Genomic DNA, 17,435 nt, shown 5'->3' with positions numbered 1-17,435 from the left:
GAGGTGAGGGCATCCTTGTCCGCTATTTTAAATAAATAGGAAAAACAGTTATATGAAATGCTTATTTAAAACGTACGAGGCTTTATTCGTACGTAAACACGCGCGCATACACACACACATGTGTTTGTGTGTATCATTTTAATGTAACATTAAGTTTCTTTTTGTATATTCATCTTGGTAACCATCAAAGACACACATTCACTTGCGTATACATTAGCTTTCCATGTTTTTTGAAACCCCTACCCCCAGAAAAACTATAAACGCAGAAAGGACGTGGAACAGAATTGTATTATCACGGTACTGGTTCCAATCATTGTTAGCACTTATTTACACTGTTTTTTTTCCAACTTGAAGAGCAAAGTTATCATATATTCACCATTTACAACATCTTGTAATTTGGAATGTCCCATTTGTAGAGAAACCACACCGGAAGCGTCCTGTCGCAGGAACGTATGTTTTGTTTTCTCTAAAACATCGTGACACCTGTTGTGCTATTTTCTTTTCATAAAAGCTGATAATATTCAGTCAATTTTGGTAACCTGTACGAAGTTTCTGTATTGACTATACTCTTTTTCCATCTGTCCACCCGCCTGTGGTGTTTTCGTATGGTAACACTGCGTCCCGGGCTTTAGATAGTTACGCTATGTGTAAGTTTTAGGTAAATAAAAGGATATCTGGGTGTACATTTGCAACTGAAAAGTGTTTGAATAATTACTGTATGCGAATTACACCGTTAATATTCGAAATAGGATATTATTATAATTGTTGAATGTAAGCTGAATGTAACTATTTAAAGCCCAGGACGCAGTGTTACCATACGCAAACACCACAATCGGGCGGGCAGATGGGAAAAAACCGAGTATGGTTATGTTTGCTTTGCAGCAGTTGTCTTCTCTCCCCTCGATTTTCAGAGAATTTTCCACCGTATTTTGCATCGCAGTAATAATTGTTAATATTGTGAAGTCGTTCGATGCCTATTTTGGTTCGATTGGTTGTTGAGGTATCGATAAATTTAATTCTATTTTCATAAAGCACGCTTATTGATTATTTGCTAACGCTTTAGAAAATCTCGTTTAACCAATTACGTTTTAATGAAACGTTTCATTGGTTTCTGATATACATTATATATATATATATATATATATATATATATATATCTATATATATATATATATATATATATATATATATATATATATATATATATATATATATATATATATAGTATATATATATATATATATACACACATATATACGCACACATATTCTTTCTAAACTGGGTAGACATCCAATGCAATATTCATTCATTTAAGTGAACGTTCTCTCGGGATAAATTGGACTGGCAGTTCTGTAATTTCCAGATCTAAAGATTTCTCTTACTTCCAGTTGTGGTTTTAACCTTAGCCCTGGCATGTATTTTATGGACCCCTGTGTTAGTAAAATGTTCAATAATGACCTTAAAGATAAAATCACTAACATAATTACGAATTAGTTACCTTATATATATTTTCTATGTATTCATAATTTTAATATATTTTTGTGTGAAAATGTTCGTTGCAAAACTTTTTATTGTTTACCGAAAGGAGCATTTTTGAGTTGTACTTTTATACAGTCACTTTCCCTGTATAATCATTTAATTGTATTATCCCTACTTTCAAGCTGTAGGCGTAATCTTTTGTAAAACCTCTTAAATATATACCCCTGTTTTGATTTGTGTACTAATTCTCCAATTGTCTTATATTCCAGGAAAATAATTTCCTTTATAGTCCCATCTGTTATTTATTCGAGCATTTTTCTTTATAAACTTCTTGTTAAATTTCTCTCAGTCTGCCAAGTAAACGACAGTAATTCGAAAGGCCTAGTACCATCATTGTTTCACTTTACTTTTTCCTTCGTGATTCAGTTATTTATATATATATATATATATATATATATATATATATATATATATATATATATATATATATACATATATATATATATATTATATATATATATATATTACTGATACATGTATTTATTTATTTTTTCACTGATTTACAGTTTCGACTGTAGGAAATTTTGAATTCGTTTCAAGGGAAATGCTATTTGTCGAGAAATGCATTCTCTCTCTCTCTCTCTCTCTCTCTCTCTCTCTCTCTCTCTCTCTCTCTCTTTCTCTCTCTATCTCTCTCTCTCGTCTCTCTCGGTCCTCTCTCTCTCTCTCTCTCTCTCTTTCTCTCTCTCTCTCTCTCATGAAAATAGATTTTGATATGGCGCATGTTATTTCTAGTTGTTTGTTTGTTCGTGGGTATTATTAATTTTCCTTGCGCTGAAGATGAATGAAATATTTGGTATATCGTCTGTGTTGTTACATATTATCATTGTGTTTCTTCTAACATGTGTTTGAATTCCTATGCAGTGAAACATAAGGAAAAGGGCCTACTGTCAAGTCATTGAGTAAACATGATCTATTCTTCCAAGAAAGGTGGCATATACAATGATCAGTTGACATACTTTGAATTTCGCGTTTTTACGGTCTTTCCTGGTATGTTATTTCCTGGATCGCGTCCATATGGTTCTCCCATTTGCACTGTTAAAATCAGTAAGCTTGCCAAGGTAAATTGGAACATTTCAGTACTAGTCTGAAAGGTAAGCACTTTTCTTACATTGGAGTTTTTGGACCTGTACATGCATTGGTAAAATGGTCAGTGAAAACAGTTCATACTTAAACGAAATAATGAAGTATGTTTCAATATTGCTCATACGAACCAGGTATCATTGAAGTTTATTGTAATTAGAAAAGTGAACAATAAATTTCGAGCGTAGTTTTTCGTTCAAGCATTTAATTTAACATTTCTGTTGTTGGCACTGGCAATTAAGAACGGATCTTGCTGATATTTCAGCCTGTTGGTAATGCAGGTAATTACTGGGAGAACATGTAAATTTGTTTTGATCTGAATTTAATGTAAATTCTTGCCTTCAAAGGGACCAAAACCGACTCGAAAAATATAAGAGCATTTGCCTTGATTACTCTACTCAGAATCGCTCATTTGTTCCTGCTTTGAATGTCTGCCATTTTTCACCAGTGAAACTGTGAGTAACACTCTTGCATTTACTGGATGCCTCTTTCTCTTTTATACTTGATGCCTTTTCTGACCGTCCAGAAAAATAGGAACGCAAAAATAGTAACTAGCTGAAAAGATATTCGTTTCCGTAACGGTTATTACGCGAAACTTTATTTTGGGTAGTACGTTCCCAATTTATGAATGCCGTAACTGATGAAACAAAATGTACACTACGAGCCTACCATCCAACAATGTGTATGCTCTGGCAATGTCTGGAGTTTTAATTTGGCATAACTAAATTGCGGAATTGTTTACCTATTGCAGATGTCGAATCTTCTGATCTCCAAATCTACTAGCAAGGAGAAAATTCCTTCCTGCTTTCTGCTGTCGTCTCCTTAATTCAGGTGTATCGGTTTTATTCCGTATTCGCTCATATGTCTACATTTATCACATTACATTGTCTTCTCTCTCTCTCTCTCTCTCTCTCTCTCTCTCTCTCTCTCTCTCTCTCTCTCTCTCTCTCTCTGAAGGCTGATTTCCCTTTGGAGCCCTCTTGGGTTTACAGTCTGTTGACTTTGTCCATAAGAGTTTTCAGCTGAAGATTGGAAGGTGAAGCATATAGAAATATCATAATTACATTTTTCCCCTGAAACTAGCTATGAGAAAATCGTATTTTTTTCACGACATTTATACGATGCTGTGTTTAGAATTGTTTGAAATACATTCATGGACAGGTTTATGTTGGAAACGTATGATTATCATTTACTGATGTTGCCAAAAGATATTAAGAGCATGTCACGTCAGATGAGTATATGTGATGCGTTTGACTGTGCATATTTCATATGAATACAGTCATAAAATAAAAAGACGAACAAACAGCAAAATTTCGCGATGAAAAATGAAGCACTGAGTGATAAGATCTTTAGCTTCAAAGACAAAAGAATGTTAAATAATGTGGGTTTCCAGCTGCCATTGGTTTTCAAACATAGGACCAGTTGTATGAAAATTGTATGTACGTTTTGCAGTGCATATCCGCAATATTCAGAAATATACAAGTCATTCATGCATAAACTCGATTGTTCACATTCAAGCTAGACTCGTAATGAGGTATTTGTTAATCAAACATCCTTCATATCATTATGGTTGACCCAAGAACAGGACTTTTTTGTTAGGTAAATGAAATAATCGTGTAAGTCGATTACTCTTATCGCAGCGAATTATCAGAATATACTACTTTTTCCAGAAAACTTTTAGTATATAATTTTTTTCTAACATGTGAACATAATCACTGTAAAAATATTGAGTTGCATGTATAGGTATTCGCAGGATGAAAAGTACATGCGTTACGATCATCCCAGAAAACCGCAGAAATTTTATAATAGTGAATATGAATTCTCCGATTAACTTCACGAATGTTTTCAGTTTCTTTTATAATGTTGTATTTATAAAATGAAAGAAAATAAGACTTGATTTTCCGTTCCTTCTTTTCTATGTACTCTACCTGAGTTTGTTTATACAATATCAAATACATTTGTAGCAGTATATTGTGTATCCGCTACACAGCAGACTTTGTAGCTTTATATTGTGTATCCGCATGCACAGCAGACATTGAGATACTTTCCTGTATCCCTTTAAACACAGCTTGGCAAAATATTCATCAATTCATATGTAGGCAGATAGTTGTAGTTGTAGATATTTCGTATATATCTTTATTTAATGTGGGTATGAAAGTCGGTGTAGATTGGAGATTGTATATTTAGCGATCCAATTCATGGACTTTGAAAATTAGTCTTATTTTCTTTAATGTAGTTTCATTCTCTCGCTGATGAATTTTAAAGATGCAGTAACATTGATAACGAACATTTCACATAGCCATTGGGCTACGCGAGCAGAAATTGCCCTTACTACTTTATCATCAATAAAATTTAGAACTCTTTGGACTCTGTCTTATATGTTTATTCAATATTAATTGTTCTTGTTATCTTTTCATAATTTTCTTTACATAAATCGGTGTTGTCGACATCATTACTATTTGAAAAGTCAGGAAACCAGTGACTCTTGTTTGCTTGTAACTAATAATATGAAAGTCTATCCATAAATGGAGAGATGTACGGGTAGATCGTGATTTTGTAAGAAAAAGTTACATAAATTTTCGTAACCTACAAAACGCGAATCGAGAAAGTCGCATAGAACTCGGCAAAAGAAAAATAAATAAATAAAATGAAATATGAAAAAAATAATGATAATGATAATAATAATAGAATTATAAATTGATTCTGATTCACACTTTCCTGGCTTTCGTAATGGGTTTTGAGTGTCAAGTAAGAGTGGAATTTTGTATTTCTTAACGTTTGTAGAACATTTATGGTAGGCAGTTTACATAGTGCAGTTATAAATATTGTGCTATGTGAATTGCCTACCATCAACATGAGCCTTACATTCAATAGCAAAATAGATCGTGTTTCCCCAGATTGTTTGACCTTTCGTGTAGTCTTTACAAATATTGAGATATACGAAATAGAATGGGGCTCTGATATTTATTTTTAATTGTTTCCTATCAGTAAAGGCGATTCAGTGGCAAATCCTTTATCGAAGTGTGGCTGATAGCGGCACTGAAGGCAAAGCTGTAAAGGGTAAAAAAAAAGTTCAGGTTAAGGAAAAGCTGCAAACATTTTACAATACAGAGTCGAGGTATATCAAGGAAAATTTAAAACGTATGAACTTCATTAGAAGCGACGAGCGCCTCAGCGGCGTGGTTGGTATGGTATTAGCGTCCCACCTCGGTGGTCGCGGGTTCGATTCTCGGCCATTCCATTGAGGAGTGAGAGATGTGTATTTCTGGTGATAGAAGATCACTCTCGATGTGGTTCGGAAGTCACGTAAAGCCGTTGGTCCCGTTGCTGAATAACCACTGGTTCCATGCAACGTAAAAACACCATACAAACAAACAAACAAACATAAGAAGCGACCAACGAAATTTATGAAAAGAACACCAAAAATTTACGCGTGAATGAAAAGCGTGTAGATTAGAATGCATAACTGGTGAACCATCATCTAAAATCTTTTCTTTTGTTACAAACACACTTCAAATGCCGCTGCGTTTGTGAGTGTGGATGTATGTGTATCTTCAGAGCCTTTCCCTGTCACAAGTCGCAATCCTCTTATCCAATGACCGACCTTACACATTTAGCTGCTTTGAACACGGATGTCCCATCTCCTTCTTAATGGTGATAAATGTATGTACCAAAACAAACTTGCTGTTGCAGTGATGGGATGTTACTTCATTCTTCCAAAGTTAATTGTGGTGTTATTGTTATTGAACTTAATTCAATGACCTAGAGATAAAAGGTTTTGGCATCGCATGTTAAAATGATTATCGTGGAATAATCAAGGAATAAGAATAATCCTCAAACGATAGAGAATACCTTTCTTTATTTAGATAAAAAGCTGCTCGTAGTTCGGGAAATATTTGAATCATGGTGCTCTGACTAGGAAATGCTAATCTGCATGAACAAAACAGTTGTACTCGAAGTTTGGGAGTTTGTGCTTCCATTATATAGGTTACATTTAACGTATCGGCTCTGGTGATACCATCCATGGCAACAAATGAAAGGATTTCCTACTTCAGTCCAATTTGTCAATGTTTTTCCGTTAAAGACTTTATTGTCAGTTTGTAATAATACATAGAAAAGTAAAGTTAGGAAAGTCGAAGTTTTAAAGAGGCTGATATGAATGAAATGAACTGGTGATGATGAATATTAAATAGTCATTTTATTTGGGTGATGTCAGGTTCCCAAGACAGATGCACTTTCCCTTTGGTAAGGAAAGTGGAAACGTTTTATTCAAAATGTATTCGGTCTGTGAAGTCATTTGCAGTAAATGGTGTAAAGTAAAATTTTTTAGTGAACTATGTTTTTTTTCTCTCGTTCCATTTATTTTATCATTTGTTATACTGAGAGGGGTGTACCACAAATATTTAAGAGTATGAGAACTATTCTGCATCGCTTGGCTTTTGATTGGGTCATATGTATGGAGGGAGAGTAAATGAGTAGAGGGAATAGCACCATTTACGTGAAGCTCCTGTTATCAAAATGAAGCATTTTAACCTGAAAGCAACTATAACTTTGAGGACAATGCTTTGAATAGTATTAATGATAAAGATTTCATGGATGCTGTTATAGTACAGTTACTCAGCTGCTGATAGCCAGGGGGTAGTAGCTGTAGTAATGGTAGAAGTAGCAACAACAGTAGCAACAACCAAATGATGACATGAAAGTTTGTTTCACATTTCCATCTTAGCTCTTCAGGAGGCATTAGACTAGTCACATGCACCACGCTCCAAACACACACACAACCACACCCACACACACTCAAATATATGATATATATATATATATATAAATAGTATATATATATACATACACATATGTATGTATGTGTATATATATATATTATATATATATATATATATATGTATATATATATATATATATATTTATCTTTCGAAACATCCATCATAATTTCATAAAATTGTTTTGTAGTGCTGTCAGTCGCTTTGCCAGAATGCTACTTCAGAAACATTAGTTTGATCCTCTCCTTCAAACTTACAAGTTAACATTTCGATCTGAATTCGTATAAGCATTTTTCATAGGTTTCTCATTTTCGTTTCGTTAACCATTAACCAAAATCTCGAAAATTAGTTCAAATCGTTAAGATTCACCCATCAAATAAAATACTTCCAACACACACCACACAAACAACACACACACACACACACACATATATATATATATATATATATATATATAATATATATATATAACATATTATATATATATATGTGTGTGTGTGTGTGTTTGTGTGTGTGTGTGTGTGTGTGTGAATATTTATTTTTGGTGAATCTTAACGATTGAACTAATTTTAGATATTTTGGTAATGAACGAAAATGAGAAACCTATGAAAAATGCTATACGAATTCAGATCGAAATGTTAACTGTAAGTTTGAAGGAGAGGATCAAACTAATGTTTCTGAAGTAGCATTCTGGCAAAGCGACTGACAGCACTACAAAACAATTTTATGAAATTATGATGGATGTTTCGAAAGATAAATATATATATATATATATATATATATATATTATATATATATATATATATATATATACACATACATACATATGTGTATGTATATATATCATATATATATTATATATATATATATATATATATGTGTGTGTGTGTGTGTGTGTGTGTGTGTGTCGTGAGTATGTGTGTGTGACTAGTCTAATGCCTCCTGAAGAGCTAAGATGGAAATGTGAAACAAACTTCATGTCATCATTTGGTTGTTGCTACTGCTGTTGTTACTTCTACCATTATTACTGCTACTACCCCCTGGCTATCAGCAGCTGAGTAACTGTAACTATAATAGCATCCATGAAATCTTATCATTAATACTATTCGAAGCATTGTCCTCAAAGTTATAGTTGCTTTCACACACACACACACACATATATATATATATATATATATATATATATATATATATATATATATATATATATATAATATATGTGTGTGTGTGTGTGTGTGTGTGTGTGTGTGAAGTATTTTTTTATGGGTGAATCTTAACGATTGAACTAATTTTAGATATTTTGGTAATGAACGAAAATGAGAAACCTATGAAAAATGCTATACGAATTCAGATCGAAATGTTAACTTGTAAGTTTGAAGGAGAGGATCAAACTAATGTTTCTGAAGTAGCATTCTGGCTAAGCGACTGACAACACTACAAAACAATTTTATGAAATTATGATGGATGAGTGCAAAGATTGTTATTGCTTATGAAAATATTTTAATTTTTTTTTTTGTAATTATGAAAATCAAATGACAATTCATATGATAAAAATACTAGCAATGAAGGTAAAGATGAGGATGAAAGAAAAAAAAGATGTGGTAATACAGAAGGGAATCAGAAAATGTTACAGATTCTATTTGTAATTTACTTTTGTTTATGCATAACTTTGATTTTGGGAAAAGTAAAGTGAATATGAAGGAAAGAACAGTTCAGAATTAGAAGTGTACGAATAATAGGAAATATGACTGCAAAGATATTGTAATTTTCGTAATGGGATGTTAGGGGATTTTGCGGAATGAATAAGTCATTTGTGTGAATAGTTGGCAGCTAAGAATAATGAAGGGATCTGTGTCTGAGAGGAACACGATAATTATCGGTTATTTTTATGAAATTGAGGGTTATAACGGAGAAAATAAAATCCCCAAGGGGAACAAGCCTGATAAATGCAGTCGAGTAGGTTTGTAGAAGGATAATTTAAGGTAAGCAGAAAATGGTACGAGACAAGTTATGGATTAAGGCACTTAAGTCTAGGGCAAAGTGGGGATTTTCTAGATTAGTCTGTGTATTACGAAATGCTTTCATGGAAAAATTTGGATAAATAGGAGGAATTTTTCGTTGGCTGTATACCAAGGCCTCGAAAAACGTTATGGTAAATTATGAGTATGCGCTCGATGAAGATCATGCTGATAATAATCAGCCAGTTTACCTTAATTTAGGTAAAACTTTTGTCCAGATACATAAAAAAACTTTCATTTAATTATTTTTTTACGCAGAAAAATTACCTATGATAAAATTGATTTATAGAAAAGGCGTTTTAGTTGGTAAGAGTGAGTAATAAGATTAGTGCGATATTATTGGTGTTAATCGTATTAAGAATATCGACATTTTTTCAGATAGGAAATTCTAACCTTGATTATGCTTTAGAAAACTTAAATACTTCTAGGAATCATTCGTATTTATGATCAAGTCTGGAGGTCTAAATAATGTGATAAAAAGGAATGAACTGGGATAGTTTCCATGAAGTTTGACAATTTTATCTTACTTTTTAAAAGGAAGAATTCACTTGATAGGAATATGGAGCTACCAGAACTTCTTCATCAATTGTGAATTTTTCCAGGTATTATTATTATTATTGGGTACAGTTTTCCGTGTCGAAAATGACGATAATGGTAGGAGGTCTACAATAATATAGCTGTGTGGAGTTGATGGTTCTTTAATAAAATAACTGAGGATGACCGTAGCACAAGGTTCGAAAGCTATTGTTTACTAAAGAACCGTCAACACTCACACAGCTATTATGTTATTGTGGACATGCAACCATTATTATTATTAACCTGCTGATCAGCGAATTTAACGAAAACAAACCCGTGAAATCGTTCGCCTTCGATAATTACCTTCAAGGCAGCTAGTTTTTGAACTTCACATCTTTGTCTTCAAGCATATATGCCTGTTTGTTTACCCATGGCTTAGCATTTATATACCTTGGATAAACTAGCATTTGCGTGGTAGTTTTCAATTCAAATTAAGTTTTCGTAAGCATGGTTGTAATGAAAAGTGTTGATATCACGATAGACAACTTCAGAAGTCCATGATGATGAGGCCCAAGCCGGAAGATTTCCTGGGTACAAAACGCAGCAGAGAGTTTGATGCAGAGGTGGACGATGTTTGGCACCTTTTCAGTCTCGGGCCATTAAGTAAAGCCTCCGCAGAGTTCGTAGGACGAGCCTCGTGCCTTTCTCTTCCTTGACTCGCTTCATCGCTCACTTTTCATTCCTTTGATGTTTATTTGTACCCAAATGGCTCAGTGGCGTACCCTTTTCCAGTTATCGGTTACTCACACAAACGACGAAGCCATTGCGACTTCGCTATTCTTTCATATATATATATATATATATATATATATATATATTATATATATATCATATATATATAATATATATAAAATACATGTATATTTTTTTCCTTCGACCGCTTGTCCTTCGTTGCCCGAGTGGATTTCGCGCTCGGCTACCAGCCCGGTGGTCCGAAGTTCGATTCTCGGCTCGGCCAACGTGGAACCAGAGGAATTTATTTCTGGTGATAGAAATTAATTTCTTGATATAATGTGGTTCGGATCCCACAATAAGCTGTAGGTCCCGTTGCTAGGTAACTTATTGGTTCCTAGCTACATAGAAATATCTAATCCTTCGGGCCAGCCCTAGGAGAGCTGTTAATCAGCTCAGTGGTCTAGTAAAACTAAGATATTCTTAACTTTTTCCTGCGACCAATTGCCAACAAAACACCCCACAGTGTTTCATTTTCGTCGCCATTTGCCACTATTAGAGAAGTGAATCAGAATGTTATGCTGTCATCAGGTATTGCAAGTTTCATTACCAAATTGTCTTTCAGAGATAGTCAGATTGTATTATTATTTTGAATTATGATGTTTTAATAATCAGCAGTGAGAAAATGGTTTTCATTAAAAAGTAGTTTAACGATTGAACTGCAATTTTCGTATTTTATAAGCTATAGATAGTTCTTAATTAGCACCATTTGATGATATTTCAAATTGCTCCGTTTTACTCAACACAAGGGTAAGCTTTCCAATTCCTTATGATATAAATAGTCATCCAAGTGGTGTGATTCCCACGCGTGAGGGGACACAGTTGACCATTTCCGTTAAATGCACTTTCCACTGTTGACAGGCTGTTATTTTTTGCTTTTTATTTCAGAATATCGTTTAAATTACTGACATAACAATATTTTGTATTGCATTATACAATAGACAATTAGATTTCATTCTAAATCAGCACTTCCATAAATTCATGGATTATATTGGTTTTTATCTTATTTCCCCAAGTAAAATTCGAAAGCCATCGGCAGCAATGTGTTTACCCTCAAGAAAATTAACAGTTCTTTTTTCATCAAAGTTCTCAACTTCACTGATCCAGATACATTGAAGGTCATTAGGGATTAATGAATTGCTAATTTTTATTTTTAACTTTTTTCCTCTTATACTCAAAATCAAGCACTGATACCTTTCATCACATTAGTGACCTTGCTATACAGATTGAATATGAGCATTGCGTATTCCGGATCAATGCAAATATAACAACTTCCAAAATTTCTCAACTTCAATCATAGGAATCTTATGTTTGTAAGTGAATTCCCTCTTTTGGAACATTAAATAAGAATTAATAGTATAATGTTCCTGCAGATCTTTTCTTAATGGATTCACAATGGCTTGGATCTTGGATAAATAGTCAGGCAGAAAAAGGATTTGGTTTTGACAGATGGAAAGTTTGATTGGTTGCAAATCAGTCTTATATTGTATTGTACTGGAAAAGTATTTGGGAGGAATATAAAGGATGAACAAGGGAAACTGTTCTACGTGGGCCCGTTCCTGCCGTAAGGCTCAGTCATACTTTCTATAATAGAGATTTATTTCCCTTCCAAAAAAAGTCCTCCTTTAACTTGTAGCTGCTGGAATGAAAACAGATATGTGATAAACGCTTACCATTGTGTGATCACCATTTTTAGGAAAAAACAAAGTTACTCTGCTTAGTAATTGATAATTTAGCTTGTTTATTGGGCATATACTGTACTAAGTGGTAGTGTATTAGCCATAGACCTTACTTTTGTGTAAAGTGAATGTTCCATAGTTGCTTCCGGAAAGATTGGTAGATGCCCGCCTGCTAACATATTTATTGTTTTCTGATGCTAACCAGCAACCACATCGCAGTTCTTCAAAGTACTGGTTTCTGTTTGAAAATAGATATCTACAATATTTTCACCTCATTGTCTGTTTGACCCGAAGAGTAGCTATTCCTGTTTACCCACCAAATTACCGATTCTATCACTAGTGGAATCTTGAATTCGGTGGTTGAAAAATAGTACTACTTTATTTCTGTTCAGCTTGATACATTTTTTCTTTTTTTCCTTTTTTCAAACTCTGTTATCACATTGCAGATAGATCACTATCAATGGAATGAGATTTACCATCAGCGTGCCCTCGGCCCCTTCAATTAACATAATGTTAGAAAATGAGGTTGCAAAATGTTTCTCTTTGCTTAATTTTCAAGCACGGGGCTTGCTGATAAATGATACTTTGTAATATGGAGTGAGGGCACCCTTGCTTACAGATCTCTCAATAAGATAAAGATTTCTTAAATACCCATTGATACTTACACACAACTTCTATAGTTTTTTTAAAATAAAAATAACTTTTACCCATTCTACATACAAAAATGGTATTCCTGATTTGCTCTTAACTTTGATGAAATCATGATGTACAGCAAGAAAAGCCTTTACCTAATCTTTTAGAAATATATTTATTGAAGGGATGTCCCGTATATAGTAGGTGATGCCTCAAATATAGCTATTATGTCAGTCAAACATATTTCTCGTTTGTAGTCTAAAGTATCTTTCTTCAGATATCAACTTGAAAATTACATATTTAAATGAAATAGATTTCCAGTCACTTGAAAACTAGCCTTTTATTCAACCCCGTCTGTTATTGATAATCTTAATTGTTCGCATCCAATATTCTTCTCAACAACTAGTAAACACTTAATCTTTTATAAAATGCGAGAATTCCTGATAGGATCAAGCAGGAGTTCATTTATATCAAGAACTTTCCCATTGTCTCTCAATTAACAAACCCAGTTTATTTTCGTTGATATTATTAGAAGTTAATATTTCACAGTCTATTTCATCGAATGTATTAGTACACAGTTCAAAAAACTCTCCCTAAGAAATCAAATCACCATTCCCTGTTTTAAATACATCTATATAAAACCTAGCATCATGATATGAGAAAGCACGTTAATGATATAATACATATTCACTGGGTCCCTCTGATATTATGCATGGTATAATTACCTTGATTTTATTTCTTCTTCACTATAACAAATAAGAAGACAACCTCTCACCTTCACTTTAATCTTTCCACTCTTGCTCTTAACTTCACCTTCTCACGGACTTCCTTTTGCAGATTCTCATCTTATTCTTTATTGAATTTTTGTTGCAAAGTCTACATTGCATTCATGTATAATCCTATGCTGCAAAAGATCAGTCTGAGCCATATTTTTCTGATGCGATTTTTTTTCGCTATTTTGGTAAGAAATGCTGTAATGTGAACCTAGTAATGATGCATTAGCATTTGTGACATTTCCTTTTCCTGATATTACACCAACTGAGAACTAACATTACCGAAAACCTTCTCTCATTAACCTGTTAGCATTATGTTTAAATTGTTTCTAGGTTGATGCCGTTCTACCACACGTCCAGTAAACAAAGAAATAATCGAATCTCAAAAACTTTGAGTTTGTATACGGTCTCCTTCACCCTAGGCCATGAACTATACTCTTGTTTTTTTCCATCTGTCCATCCGCCTGTGGTGGTCGCGCATGGTAACACTGCGTCCTGGGCTTTAAATAGTTACGCTATGTGTAAGTTTTAGGTAAATAAAAGGATATCTTGGTGTACATTTGCAAGTGAAAACTGTTTTAATAATTTACTGTATGCGAATTACACGGTTAATATTCTAAATAAGATGTTGTTATTATTGTTGATGTAAGTTGAATGTAACTATCTAAAGCCGGGACGCAGTGTTACCATACGCAAACACCACAGGAGGGTGGACAGATGGAAAAAACCGAGTATAGTTACTGCTTAGTTAGACGGATTGGGATGGGTCTTAACCTGGGTGAGGGAATGCGTTCCTGGGGTGAATAACCACATCAGAAAACGTTTTATGAACCGAAGGAGTAATTTGAAGACGTTGAACTGGTTTCATCAAAGTTACTTGATTCTAATTGATATTTTCCGTTTCTTCGTTAAGTTCGAACTATATTCACCCTCCATTGTGGATAATGAATGAGGACACTTCCATCCTCTGTTTCTACTTTTAATTAATCATGGAGGCCTTATATTATACATGGATGATCCTATATCAAGTGTTGTTGTGAGAAGACAAAATTATTATCAACTAAAGAATTTCCCTTCGGTTAACATACATGAAAATATATTAATTCCGAGGTAGGGCGAGTTAGATATTGAAGGACATTTATAGCTCGATGTATATAGAATATATATATATATATTATATATATATATATATATATATATCATACTACATACATACTACATACATACATACAATACATACATACATACATACATACTTACTACATATGATATATATATATACATATAACCCCTATCAAAACTAAACAAGTGGCAACTCTTACCTTTCAGTAGCTGGCCGCCTCTCTCTCCAAGCAATATCAAACTAGGCTAATAAATTCGCGTAAATACAAAAATATGCTATTTATTTTCCAAACTAGATGAACATAAAATGGAACAAAGTGACTAAAAAAGGTCATGTTAATAACTAAGTCTGACCCACAAAAAGAACTGTAAATTATCATTTTACTCTCCTGAATTAGTCTAAGTAATCACCCCAAACTCTCAAATTGTCAACCACTACATCTCGATAGTCAAGTCTTTAGAGAATCCTGTCTCTAGGATAATGACATGGGACCCATCTGAAACAAAGAGACATATCCATTATATTTCCCACCACACAATTAATTAATGTTAAATAAATGTACACACTCCACACTTCTCTCTTTTCAAAGGCAACTGTTTCTAAGTCATTTAGATATGTCATACCTCTTCGGTGGGTTTGTACCAACACCTGGTGTCCTCCGAACCGCCTTTTGCCTTGCCTCCGGAGCGTGTGACTTCTCACTAAGTATCGGGCGATTGCACCCATCATTGCACGCACTAACGCACGTAATCATCAGTCACACCTTAAAGCCCCCATAGCAGCTGCATACTCAACAATTCCTTCTTCGAGAAATACTATCACTAGGTTCTTTCTGTCTCCAAACCAAGAAAAGCTGACGCACTACGATTCACCGACACATTTACTTTCCTCTTTAATATATACATATATATATATATATATATATATATATATATATATATATATATATATATATATATATATATATATATATATATATATATATATATATATATATATATATATATATATATATATATATATATATGTGTGTGTGTGTGTGTGTGTGTGTGTGTGTGTGTGTGTGTGTTGATGTTAAACATAGTATTACCTACCAAAATGCATAAAAATGCTGCATATGAGAAAATCAGGACCCCAGTCAGTGACAAAAAATCCATTCCATTTGACAGCAACCAGAGAGGGCATCTCGTAGGTGTCTCCTTCTTTATATCTCTCTCAGAAAATGAAAAGGTAAGATGAGAAAACAAGAGAAATATTAGGTGAGGAACTAGAATTCATGGGAGAACAAATTTCAAGAAATCTGTTGGGTTTTGAAGGTACTGGATCATTAACTAAAAGAGACAGGGCGAGCCTATAGTGACAGTTCATGTGTGATTTTTCATAAATTTTTCGTTTTGAGTAGTTTCTGATTTTTAGCAAATGCTGATAGTTACACTTTTCTATAATATTTCGTGCAATTCGGTGTAATGTATAAAAAAAAAACTAATAGAAAACGCATAAAAAATTCCACGTGTTAAACTTTCTTCGAAACACATTTCAGGATGTTGACTCTGGTGACCATGCTACTTACTTTTGAACTTCGGAACACATTATTTTCGCCTCTACTTGATAGTAACATATGTTTGAACGAGAACTTTAGGCTATCAAGAAAGTTTTTGCCGAATCACCAAGTACTAAAATGATATAAAACGATGCTATTCAGACAATTTGCATTCGTCCAATCATCGTCAATCTCTCGCCCACTTTCAAGTGCATTTTCACCAGATTGAAAAAAAATAGAGTGACTGCTTTTATTTTATTTAAGAATCTTGAGCTTGTAAAACTTTAATTGAGTAACTAATCAACGAACAGGTATGAAACCATGCATGCTATGAAGTCGGATAACCCTAGATAAATATAGTTGTTATACGGGAATCGCACGTGTTTACAAGGCAAAAGTGAGTGCTTCAATTTTAGTAATGGGAGACGATGCGCTGCTGATAAGCCTACTGTACAGGTAGTTGAAACTGATTTTGTATGCTGTACCTGGGATAAATTGATTCGGCATGTAAAATATGAGAGTAGTAGTATCCATTGTCTTGTTTTTATCTGTACCAACCTTTGGTAGAAAAATATTCTTACTGATATTAGCACTTAAAAAAAATCAGTTGAACTGCAAGACACCGACCGGTCACTCGCCTTGCTCCACTGATGCTGCTTCATGAGTTATTTTTTATCGTTTGCCCTGTTCGTTAAATGCCGTGGTTGATAACATTCCTGTATCCTTGGCATCGTTTCTTAAAACGACCTCTCTCTCTCTAACTCCTCTTGGCAAGGGAAAATTTTAGATGCTCGAATATCACTGAAAAGATGTATTACATTCCTTCAGCATTTCCCGATATGGAGTTCACCATTCTTTTCTGCTCTTTCTTTGTTGCCTGCTTATTCAAAATTTCTCATTGAAATAATAAAACTCATCTCATGAGAAGAGAGAGAGAGAGAGAGAGAGGAGAGAGAGAGAG

This window comes from Macrobrachium nipponense, chromosome 7 (assembly GCF_015104395.2).
Source record: "Macrobrachium nipponense isolate FS-2020 chromosome 7, ASM1510439v2, whole genome shotgun sequence".
NCBI lineage: Eukaryota > Metazoa > Arthropoda > Malacostraca > Decapoda > Palaemonidae > Macrobrachium > Macrobrachium nipponense.
Note: the sequence above shows the minus strand (reverse complement) of the source record.